We start from the raw sequence: 13,235 nt of genomic DNA, 5'->3' as shown, positions 1-13,235 counted from the left end.
GGAACAGACACATGACCCTACATACCATCATGGTCCAATCAAAGCAAAGCCTAGGGTTGCTGTTGGACAAAGAGAAAAAGGAAAACCAGTACTTCTGGCAGGGCCTGAATAAAGAAGCCCCACGCCCGAATGCACCAGCAACGCTTCCACCACCAGGGGGAGCCCTCCTTGGATGAGGCTTTTACCTTTTTTTAATGTAGTATTGTATTTTTTTTTTAATAATGGTAAAATATACATAAATGTAACATCTTAACCATTTTAAAGTCTACATTCACATTATTGTGCAACGGATCTCTAGAACTCTTTCCATCTTGCAAAAGAAACTATACTCATTAAACAACAATGCCTGTTTCCCCTCCTACCCACAATCCCTGCCAACCACCATTCCACTTTCTGCCTATAAGAGTTTGGCCTTTCTAGGTATCTCTAGTGGTAAAGAATCCGCTTGCCAGTGCAGGAGACGTGGGTTCGATCCTTGGGCTGGGAAAATCCCCTGGAAGAGGAAATGACAACCCACCCCAGTATCCTTGCCGGGAGAATCCCATGGACAGAGGAGCCTTGTGGGCTGCAGTCCATGCATTCACAAAGAATCAGGTGTGACTGAGCACACTCACACAGGTACCACATATACGTGGAGTCATATGGTATTTGTCCTTTTCTATCTGATTTATTTCACTTAACATAATGTCCTCAAGAAGATTTTTACCTTTGAAGGCAAGGGCAAGACAGAGAAAAAGCTGGCAGCGAATTACATTGTTGAAACTCCTGCACCAACCCTTTACCAAAAGCCCACTTCAACTCTGAGCATTTTGGTTACTTGGTCAATATATTCTATTTATTATTTAAGCACATTTGTGCTTGTATTCTCTATCATTTACAGGTGAAAAGATGATAACTGATACCCTCCCTTTTTTTCCTCAAATAGAATTATCAGTTTTGTATATATTCTTTCAGACTATCTAACATACAAATACAGATGTGCATTTTATTTTTATATATGTGAAATCCTATAATACTGTTAAGCAACCTAATTTTTTCTCTGACTTCTTTCAATGTTAATAAATACAGATTTAGCTGTATTTATTTTAAATATCAAATTAATTAAAAATTAATTTAAATTAATTTAAAAATTAATTAATTAAAAAATTCTTTTTGAAGTCTATTGTGTGGATGAACCATAGTCTATTTAACCAATTGGTAAACATTTAGGATCTTCTTAGTGTTTTGATACTTATAAACATGCTGTAGTGAACCTCCTTCTTCACATTTACTTCCTTTGAATACATATCTAGAAGAAATGCCTTCCCCACGGTCGTACAAATTTCTATTCCTAACAATAATTTAAGCATTCCCGATTCTCTATATTCTTTAAAATATGGAGTACTGTCCATCATTTTCGTCTTTCCTAGTGTAATACATAAAAGTAATATCTAACTTTCATTAGATGGGGAAAAACTGGAAACAGTGGTAGATTTTATTTTCTTGGGCTCCAAAATCACTGTAGACGGTGACTGCAGCCACAAAATTAAAAGACGCTTGCTCCTTGAGAGAAAGGATGTGGCAAACCTAGGCAGCATATTAAAAAGCAGAGACATCACTTTGTCAACAAAGGCCCACAAAGTCAAAGCTATGGTTTTTCCAGTAGTCATGTAAGGATGTGGGAATTGAACCATAAAGAAGACTGAGCACCAAAGAATTGATGCTTTTGAACTGTGGTGTTGGAGAAGACTCTTGAGAGTTCCTTGGACTGCAAGGGGATCAAACCAGTCAATCCTAAAGGAAATCAACCCTGAATATTCACTGGAAGGATTGATGGTGAAGCTGAAGCTGATTATTTATTTAAAATAATCACCCATAATTAACTACTCTAATATAACTCTTCATTTTTCTGTGTTCTCTCCCAGTCTTTGCTTTGTGCATACATATTTTAGAGGCTTCCCAGGTGGTGCTAGTGGTAAAGAACCTGCCTGTCAGTGCTGGAGACATAAGAGATACGTGTTCAATCCCTGGGTCAGGAAGATCCCGTGGAGTAGGAAATGGCCACCCACTCCAGTTTTCTCGCCTTGAGAATCCTACGGACAGAGGAAACTAGTGGGCTACCATCCATGGGGGTCACAAAGAGACAGACACGATTGAAGCAACTTAGCACATGTACATACATGTTTTAACTATTAGTTGTAATCATTCAATTTTTAAAAAAAATATTTAGCGTAATTAATTTTAAACATATACAAAGTAGGCAGAATAAAATAGTGAAGCCAGGTACCCTAACCCAGCCCCCCAAAACATTAAACTGAAATCAGTCATGTTCCATCTACTTTACCTGCTACTTGCCCCCACCCATATTTTCTGAAACAAATCCTAGACATCATATCCTTCCATCGGTAAATATTTCAGTAGTAACCATTAAATTTTTCATTCAACTTTTTTCACTTGTAGTCTAAGGAAGACAAAGACATCAATAATTCAACTCAAAAGAACATCTAACTATTCTGATGTTGGCAGTGAGGATTGATTTGAGGTGCAAGGGAGGAATGTCTAGAAGCTACTGTATCTGAAGAGCTTTATTAATGAATCTTTTCATTTTTTTCCCCATCCTTCTTTTTGTGGTAAGGTACAAGAGAATCCAATTAAAATCCCACATATTGTCACCTACACACCAAATTGAATATAAAACAGGCCAAATCACAGTATCTCTACATATGAAAAATACCCATCAAAACAGATTTTATTTAATATAACTAAATCTCAAAGCAGTTATTAGTCATCTTCTTCAATCAGCAATTTTTAAGGATTTCACTATGAACCACCTTGGACATCGTGGGTTTTTATTTTCCAGCCTCACCACAAAGCATATGGGATCTTAATTCCTAACCAGGGATCGAACTTGTACCCCTGCCTTGGAAGGCAGAGTGTTAACCACTGGGCTGCTAAAGAAGTCATATATTTTATTTTTTTTAAGATTTCAGTCTGATTATCCATTGGTTCAACATTTCTTGGGAGACAGGTTACCATCTTCCTCCCTTCTTCCATTAATTTATGCTGCAGTATCATGGACAGTGTCACCCCTCAGCCCTTTAGAGAACAGCAGTATTGAGGAAGTGATATTAAAACCCATCCCCAAAAGAGATTTGGCAAACAAGAAATCGTCATTATTCCCAAACTTAACACGTACAGCACTTGGTATTCTAGTAGAGTAACTCACAGTGTAAACTGAGGTGGGGCGGTGCTAGAGACTTGTCTTTATTAGTTGTATAACCTTTTTAGACTACTAGTTACAGTTCTGAGTCAATACACCGTTCCTTGTCCTGTCTCTACCCTACCGGATAGATTTTACTGCAGACTAGAAAACCAAGACTCAGAGAGATTTAAGATCAAACACTGGTGGGACTTCCCTGGGGGTCCAGTGGTTAAGAATCTGCGCTTCTACTTCAGGGGACATGCATTGGATCCTGGGTTAGGAACCAAGGTCTCGCATGCCAACGAGGCAAACAGATCGAACACTGGCACGTGGTGGGTCACGATCTGAAACCCAGCATATCAGTTGGGATGATTTGGTTGCAAGCCAAAGAAATTTGCTAAATTCAGCCCCAAAAGGGGAGCATTAATTAGAGGCATATTGAAAGAACGAATGTAGCTGAAGGAGACAGGCTGGAACCAGGGCAACAAGGATGGCCCCATCCTCTAGTCTGGAAAGTATGAACGTCAACCTGTTTTTCATCTTCAGTTAAGTATTTTGTACAAGATTTGAAGTTCAGGAAAAGAGACCTTGACTGGTTTTTAACTTCAGAAGGAGGACAGAGCATGTAATTTATTATTCCACGAAGAAGCTCATGCTTTAGAAGAATTAATTCTTCCAAAGGAATTTAGAGTCTAGCTTTGAAGGGTGAAATAGATGCTGGGTTGCAAGAGAAAAAGTTCTGTGGTGATATCTTGAGTGCCCTGTGAAGATCTCCTTTCAGGGAAGGACTTGTCCCAGCTATCAGAGAGTTGCTTGCAGACAGCCTTGCAGGAATTGCCTTTGCTGCAGAGAGCTACCTCTTCCATGGTTACACCCTTCCAGGGACAGCCCACATTACTGAAGTTAGGTAGAAAGACCTTGCTATAGTCAAAGCTATGTTTTTTCCAGTAGTCATGTACAGATGTGAGAGCTGGACCATAAAGAAGGCTGAGCGCCAAAGAATTGCTGCTTTAGAGAAGATTCTTGAGAACCTCTTGGACTGCAAGGAGATCCAACCAGTCAATACTAAAGGAAATCAACCCTGAATACTTATTGGAAGGTCTGATGCTGAAGCTGAAGCTCCAATACTTTGGCCACCTGATTGAAGAGCCCACTCATTGGAAAAGACCCTGATGCTGGGAAAGATGGAAGGCAGGAGGAGAAGGGGATGACAGAAGTTGAGATGGTTGGATGACAGAGGATGAGATCACCGACTCGATGGACATGAGTTTGAGCAAGCTCCGGGAGTTGATGATGGACAGTGAAGCCTGGTATGCTGCAGTCCATGGGGTGGCAAAGAGTTGGACACAACTTGGTGACTGAAAAACAGCAACATTTCAGCTTAGCACTGGGAAAACTCTGTAAGGCCATTTTTGCTCCAGAGCCCCCGAAGGGCTGACTGAGCCTGTTGTACAGCCTGTAGCACAGCACAGCTTTTCCCTGTACCTTCTCCTGCATCCCTCTTCTCCCTTCCATAGGTATTGATTCTGAGATGATGATGATTATTATTATTATTTTTTGGCTGCCCTGCCTGGGTCTTAGTCATGGCATGCAGGATCTAGTTCCCTAATCAAAGATAGAACCCAGGCCACCTGCATTGGGAGCATGCAATCTTAATCACTGGACTGTCAGGGAAGTCCCCTAAGAGAATTTTTAAAATAAATATCCTGTATGCTAAACTCAGTCTCAGAGTTTGCTGTTGAAGAGCCCAATCTGTAAACATCTGCATTCACTGATTCTGACTCCCAAGTTCTACATTCTTACCCCACCAAATGTAATCATGGAGTCAAATGGAATTAAGACTTTTTTGGTTATTGTATATATATATATATATATATCATAATATTCCAACAACACAAGAGAAAACTCTACACGTGGACATCACCAGATGGTCAACCCCGAAATCAGATTGATTATATTCTTTGCAGCCAAAGATGGAGAAGCTTTATACAGTCAGCAAAAACAAGACCGGGAGCAGACTGTGGTTCAGATCATGAACTCCTTATTGCCAAATTCAGACTTAAATTGAAGAAAGTAGGGAAAACCACTAGACCATTCAGGTATGACGTAGATCAAATCCCTTATGAGTATACAGTGGAAGTGACAAATAGATTTAAGGGACTAGATCTGATAGACAAGAGTGCCTGATGAACTATGGACAGAGGTTCGTGACATTGTACAGGAGACAGGGATCAAGACAATCCCCATGGAAAAGAAATGCAAAAAAGCAAAATGGCTGTCTGAGGAGGCCTTACAGATAGCTGGGAAGAGAAGAGAAGCAAAAAGCAAAGGAGCAAAGGAAAGATATTCCCATCTGAATGCAGAGTTCCAAAGAATAGCAAGGAGAGATAAGAAAGCCTTCCTCAGCGATCAATGCAAAGAAATAGAGGAAAACAACAGATTGGGAAAGATTAGAGATCTCTTCAAGAAAATTAGAGATACCAAAGGAACATTTCATGCCAAGATGGGCTCGATAAAGGACAGAAATGGTATGGACCTAACAGAAGCAGAAGATATTAAGAAGAGCTGGCAAGAATACACAGAAGAACTGTACAAAAAAGATCTTCATGACTCAGATAATCACGATGGTGTGATCACTCACCTAGAGCCAGACATCCTGGAATGTGAAGTCAAGTGAGCCTTAGAAAGCATCATTACGAACAAAGCTAGTGGAGGTGATGGAATTCCAGTTGAGCTATTTCAAATGCTAAGGGATGATGCTGTGAAAGTGCTGCACTCGATATGCCAGCAAATTTGGAAAACTCAGCAGTGGCCACAGGACTGGAAAAGGTCAGTTTTCATTCCATTCCCAAAGAAAGGCAATGCCAAAGAATGTTCAAACTACCACACAATTGCACTCATCTCACATGCAAGTAAAGTAATGCTCAAAATTCTCCAAGCCAGGCTTCAGCAATACGTGAACCGTCAACTTCCAGATGTTCAAGCTGGTTTTAGAAAAGGCAGGGGAACCAGAGATCAAATTGCCAATATCCATTGGAACATCGAAAAAGCAAGAGAGTTCCAGAAAAACATCTATTTCTGCTTTATTGACTATGCCAAAGCCTTTGACTGTGTGGATCACAATAAACTGTGGAAAATTCTGAAAGAGATGGGAATACCAGACCAGCTGACCTGTCTCCTGAGAAATCTGTATGCAGGTCAGGAAGCAACAGTTAGAACTGGACGTGGAACAACAGACTGGTTCCAAATAGGAAAAGGAGTATGTCAAGGCTGTATATTGTCACCCTGCTTATTTAACTTATATGCAGAGTACATCATGAGAAACGCCGGGCTGGAAGAAACACAAGCTGGAATCAAGAATGCCGGGAGAAATATCAATAACCTCAGATATGCAGATGACACCACCCTTATGGTAGAAAGTGAAGAAGAACTAAGGAGCCTCTTGATGAAAGTGAAAGAGGAGAGGGAAAAATTTGGCTTAAAGCTCAACGTTCAGAAAACTAAGATCATGGCATCTGGTCGCATCACTTCATGGGAAATAGATGGGGAAACAGTGGAAACAGTGTCAGACTTTATTTTTGGGGGCTTCAAAATCACTGCTGATGGGGATTGCAGCCATGAAATTAAAAGATGCTTACTCCTTGGAAGGAAGGTTATGGCCAACCTAGATAGCATATTTAAAAGCAGAGACATTACTTTGCCAACAAAAGTCCGTCTAGTCAAGGCTATGGTTTTTCCAGTAGTCATGTATGGATGTGAGAGTTGGACGGTGAAGAAAGCTGAGCGCCACAGAATTGATGCTTTTGAACTGTGGTGTTGGAGAAGATTCTTGAGAGTCCTTTGGACTGCAAGGAGATCCAATCAATCCATCCTAAAGGAGATCAATCCTGGGTGTTCATTGGAAGAACTGATGTTGAAGCTGAAACTCCAATACTTTGGCCATCTCATGCAAAGAGTTGACTCATTGGAAAAGACCCTAATGCTGGGTAGGATTGGGGGCAGGAGGAGAAGGGGATGACAGAGAATGAGATGGTTGGATGGCATCACTGACTCGATGGACATGGGTTTGGGTAGACTCCGGGAGTTGGTGATGAACAGAGAGGCCTGGCGTGCTGCAATTCATGGGATTGCAAAGAGGCGGACACAACTGAGCGACTGAACTGAACTGAACTGATATATATAATAATATATAATAATATTATATATTATATATGTTGTATATATATATATAATATATATTATATTATAATTATATTATATACATTATATATGATGATATTATTATATATAATATTTTTATTATAATATTATATACATATTATACATAATATACTATAATATATATTATAATTATATATAATAATAATATATATTATATATATAACTTTTTGGTTATAATACAATAACTTTTGGGGTTATTATATATATAATATATTTTATATTATAACATTATATGTTATTACATATTATATAAAAATTATATTATTTTAGATTATATAATTATAATAATATGATATAATAATTATATTATAATAATTATATATAATATAATATATTATATATAATATGTATTATTATATATTATAATCTTATATATAATATATATATATTATTAATATATATATCAGTTCAGTTCAGTTCAGTCGCTCAGTTGTCTCCAACACTTTGTGACCCATGATCACAGCACGCCAGGCCTCCCTGTCCGTCACCAACTCCCAGAGTTTACCCAATATCGTGTCCATTGAGTCGGTGCTGCCATCGAGCCATCTCATCCTCTGTTGCCCCTTCTCCTCCTGCCCTCGATCCTTCCCAGCATCAGGGTCTTTTCCAATGAGTCAACTCTTCACATGAGGTGGCCAAAGTATTGGAGTTTCAGCTTCAACATCAATCCTTCCAATGAACACCCAGTACTGATCTCCTTTAGGATGGACTGGTTGGATCTTCTTGCAGTCCAAGGGACTCTCAAGAGTCTTCTCCAACACCATAGTTCAAAAGCATCAATTCTTTGGCGCTCAGCTTTCTTCACAGTCCTACTCTCACATCCATACACGAACACTGGAAAAACCATAGCCTTATATAATAATAATTAATAATTAATATATATAATGATATAATATATTATATATAATAATAGTATATATTATTTATATATACTATTATTATAAATACATTATTATAATTATTATTATAATACATGTTGATAAATACAAATACATATTATATATGTATATATTATATATACACATTATAAATATCATATATATTATATACATTTATATAATATATATATTTATATAACATATATTTTTATAAATATATGTTATATATTATATATTTAAATAATATATTATATATATTATATATTATATATTTATATATTATGTTTATATAATATATGTTATGTGTTTATATAATATGTTTATATAATATATATTCTATATTCTATATATTATATACAAATAATATATATTATATATTATTTGTATATTATATATATTTGGTATAATTATATATGTATATTTCTATATATTGTATTATATATAATATTATATATAATATATAATTAGTATAACATATTAGTATAATATAAATTATGTTATAATTATAACATAAACATATAACATATAAAACATTTATAACATATAAAACATAAAATTTACCATTTTAACTGTATTTTTCAGTGGCATTAAATATATTTACGCTGTTGTGCAAGCTCATTGTAGCTTTTTATGAACATTTAGAATCACTTACCTACACAATATTAGAACTAGCGAGATCTTTATATACTAAAGGATGCAAATTCATCTCTCAGAACCTAGCAAACATAAAGAGAAAGAAACAAAAGATGATGGGTGATGAGAGAGAAATAAAGCAGGCATGCCCCTTTTTTCACATGCAAGCAAGAAGTGTAAATTCACTGCTCCCACACAGACTCCAGTTCCCTACCACTTCTCCGAGGCAAGCATCTCTCCACGATGACGGTGATTGTAGATTTAAGATTTATATTTTGCCATAACATGGCACCAAACACAAATCAACCACTTCATCTGGTTTCAATTAAAAAAAAATTACACAGTGGTCTGCCCTCATACTGGACAAAAACAATTATCTGGCTGAGACTCAATAAAAGTTGGTGTGTCAGGGCAGCTTAAGGAGTTCCTAATGTATTTTCAAGGATAAATTTGACCATATTAATTTTCATCTTATATGCTGACCTTGTAACCTCACTTATGTGAAATGCAACCCCCTTTAAGTTTACCTGCTTTGCAGTAGTATGGCATTAACTTACATAAAAAATCATGATATTGCAAAAAGAAAAGAAAAAAATGTTTAAGGTGAATGGAAGTACAGGGTGAAAATAAACTGAAATAAGTTCTTATTAGATTACTTATGGGTTTCCCTATTTGTAAGACTCTAAGCTAGCAGCCGGAGAAGGAAATGGCATCCCACTCCAGTACTCTTGCCTGGAAAATCCCATGGACGGAGGAGCCTGGTGGGCTACAGTCCATGGGGTCGCCAAGAGTCGGATGCGACTGAGCAACTTCACTTTCACTTTTCCCTTTCATGCTCTGGAGAAGGAAATGGCAACCCACTCCAGTATTCTTGCCTGGAGAATCCCAGGGACGGCGGAGCCTGGTGGGCTGCTGTCTATGGGGTCGCACAGAGTCGGACACGACTGAAGCGACTTGGCAGCAGCAGCAGCAAACTAGCAGCGCTGTTCAATAGAAATACAATGCCAGTCACCTAAATAATTAAATTTTCTACTAAGCCACTTTTTTAATTTTTTTTTTTTTTGGCCACATTGCACAGCTTATTTCCCCCACTAGGGATCAAACCCACGCCAGATCACCAGGGAATTCCCAGCCATATTTTTTAAAAAGAAACAGGTAAAATGAGTAACACAATTCACTTTTCCCAATACATATCCAAAATACTGTCACTTCAACATGTAATCAGTATAACAATTGTTAATGACATAGTTTACTTTTTCATACTGTGTATTTTGCAATTAAAATGCATCTTAACTTGAACCAACCACATTTCAAGGGTTCAGGGGTCACATGTGGTTAGTAATTTCCTTACTGAACAATGCAGGTGTCAAACGTTCTCTGATAACAGAGAAATCTCTCATTCCTCTGCAAAGTTTGGTCTAATTGGGTAACATTTGAGGGAAAGATGTGGAAACATATGTGGCTCTGTATCAAAGCTTTATCTGCCAGAACTGAGGAAGACTTCCATGCATCCTAGATTTAAAAGTGGGCAACAGTCTGACTTTTGGCAGAATGAAAACCCAAAGCCAACTCCTTCATGCACCTTTAGCAGAGAGAAGCAACATCTTCCCAGTCAGAACATGAATCAATAGTTTCCAATTCCCCAACAAGCACTGAATCATTAAAGTTTCACAAGAATAATTCCCGGTACATTCCAATCAAGTCTGTGAATTACAGACAAGAAGTCTATTCTTCAAGCCTCACTGCCTTCTATCCCAAAGGAGAAAACAGCAACAGCTAATAGAGAAGGCATGAAAAAATTACCCAAGTATTGAACTACTGATTTGACTTAAAACAACAAGCTCAACTCTTTACAACAACATAGACAAATAAAAGCAAGAGCTCAATTTTTACTGCCTTGAAACAAAATTGAAATATGGAACTGAAAACAGCTTTAAGATAAATGATACAGATTTTATAACCTTTTACTCCGTTCTGTTAATTCTCTGCCTACATAATACCAAATTAAAGAGAGGACTGATTTATTTATATACCCTTAGGCAAGCAACAACAGACACACACTACACACACACACACACAGTGTGACATTTGATGCAGAAATCTTGAACTAAAAATTCAACATAAAAATTCTCCCATAATTAGTGAAACCTGCAGGGTCTTGGCTGGAGAAGGCAATGGCACCCCACTCCAGTACTCTTGCCTGGAAAATCCCATGGACGGAGGAGCCTGGTAGGCTACAGTCCATGGGGTTGCTAAGAGTCGGACACGACTGAGCGACTTCACTTTCACTTTTCACTTTCATGCATTGGAGAAGGAAATGGCAACCCACTCCAGTGTTCTTGCCTGGAGAATCCCAAGGACGGCGGAGCCTTGTGGGCTGCCGTCTATGGGGTCACACAGAGTCGGACACGACTGAAGCGACTTAGCAGCAGCAGGGTCTTGGCAACTGCAAACTGTGAAGCTGACCTGTTAGAAACACCTTCAAATCCATGGCACACAGAACTCCTTGGGAAACCCTGCTGCAGAAACACTCAACGTCAAAATATTACAAATAGATGGGAGGGAGGTTCAGAAGGCAGGGAACATGTGTATAGCTATGGCTGATTCATGTTGATGTATGGCAGAAACCAACACAACAGTGTAAAGCAATTATCCTCCAGTTAAAAATAAATAAATAAATTTTTTAAAATAAAGTAAAATACATGATAACCTCAAAAAATTATAAATTACTAAGAGGAAGATTAAAAGGGGGAGAGGCAGAAACAACAAACAAGAGAAAGTATACCCCTAAAACTCAAGATAATCGAGCAATCTAGAGAGATTTTTAAATACATTGCTCTCAAATTTTTTAAAGAATAGATACTTTATGGAAAAACAGGACACCATACAAAAAATAGCAATACAATAAAAGAGCCAATTAGAAATTTCATAGATTAAAAAATAAAATCACTGTGTAAAACACTTACTGGACAGATTACACAGAACAGTTCAGTTCAGTCGCTCAGTCATGTCCAACTCTTTGCGACCCCATGGACTGCAGCACTCCAGGCTTCCCTGTCCATCACCAACTCCTGGAGCTTGCTCAATCTCATGCCCATCGAGTTGGTGATGCCATCCAATCATCTCATCCTCTGTCATCCCCTTCTCCTGCCTTCAATCTTTCAGCATCAGGGTCTTTTCCAAAGAATCAGTTCTTCGCATCAGGTGGTCCAAGTATTTGAGCTTCAGCTTCAGCTTCAGCATCAGTCCTTCCAATGAATATTCAAGGCTGATTTCCTTTACGATTGACTGGTTTGATCTCCTTGCAGTCCAAGGGACTCTCAAGAGTCTTCTCCAACACCACAGTTCAAAAGCATCAATTCTTCGGTGCTCAGCTTTCTTCATAGTCCAACTCTCACATCCATACATGACCACTGGAAAAACTACAGCTTTGACTAGATGGACCTTTGTCAGCAAAGTAATGTACACAGAATAGTAGACATAGCTAAAATAAATTAATGGATTGAAAACTAAATATAAAGAAATCATTTAAAACATAGCATAGAAAAACTTAAAAAAAAACTTGAAAGTAGATCAGGTTACTTCCCTGGTGGTCCAGTGGCTAACCCTCTGAGCTCCCAGTGCAGGGGGTCCAGATTCGATCCCCGGTCAGAGAGCTAGATCCCACATGCTACAACTAAGATCTGGCACAGCCAAATAAATACATGATTTTTCAAAAAGTAAATCAGAAACATGGAAGATAAAATGAGAAGATTTCACACATACTCAATAGGAGTTACAAATAAAGAAGATTGAAAGGGGGATAGTATTTGGAGAAATACGGGTGAAGTTTTAAGGACTTTTTTTTCTAAATTGAAGCCCACCCAGCCAAATAGGAAAAATAACAACACACCCTTAGCTAGACACTTTGGAGTCAAACTATGGAACATTGAACTCAAAGAGAAAAATGGTAAAACTATCAGAGAGATAATAAAGCTTATCTTCACAGTCACGACAATTTATTAGACTTAATAGCAGATTTCTCATGAGCACATGGTTAGCCAAATCACTAAGTAGTCCCTATATCTATCCCTATCTCCAAAGACCTTTAGTTATAAACGAACAAAAGGAACCATTCTCTTTTCAAAAGCCTACATTATAAACATTATTCTAGGTGTTGTCGAAAGCACATTATGTAGCTACAATCTCAATATTTTAGGAAATATTCTACTCCCATGCCAGATTTGGCTCTTAATTCCATTTAACACATAGCACAAATATCAGACCAGTGTGTGTGTGCTCAGATTCTTTGTGACCCTATGACTGCAGCCTACCGGACTCCT

The 13,235-nt window shown here is 37.8% G+C and overlaps 1 long non-coding RNA gene across 1 annotated transcript in view; it reads right to left on the bottom strand.

Annotated features, from left to right (window-relative positions):
- The window catches only part of LOC145514866 (uncharacterized), a 36,460-nt gene that overhangs the window by 11,460 nt on the left and 11,765 nt on the right, over positions 1 to 13,235 (bottom strand). The window contains exon 4 of the long non-coding RNA XR_014060517.1: positions 8,933 to 8,996. This is a non-coding gene — a long non-coding RNA (uncharacterized LOC145514866). The remainder of the gene's footprint in view (positions 1 to 8,932; positions 8,997 to 13,235) is intronic.

Source organism: Giraffa tippelskirchi, chromosome 7 (genome assembly GCF_054371585.1).
Source record: "Giraffa tippelskirchi isolate mGirTip1 chromosome 7, T2T-mGirTip1v1.2.pri, whole genome shotgun sequence".
Lineage (NCBI taxonomy): Eukaryota > Metazoa > Chordata > Mammalia > Artiodactyla > Giraffidae > Giraffa > Giraffa tippelskirchi.
This window is presented reverse-complemented; position numbering and strand designations above follow the sequence as displayed.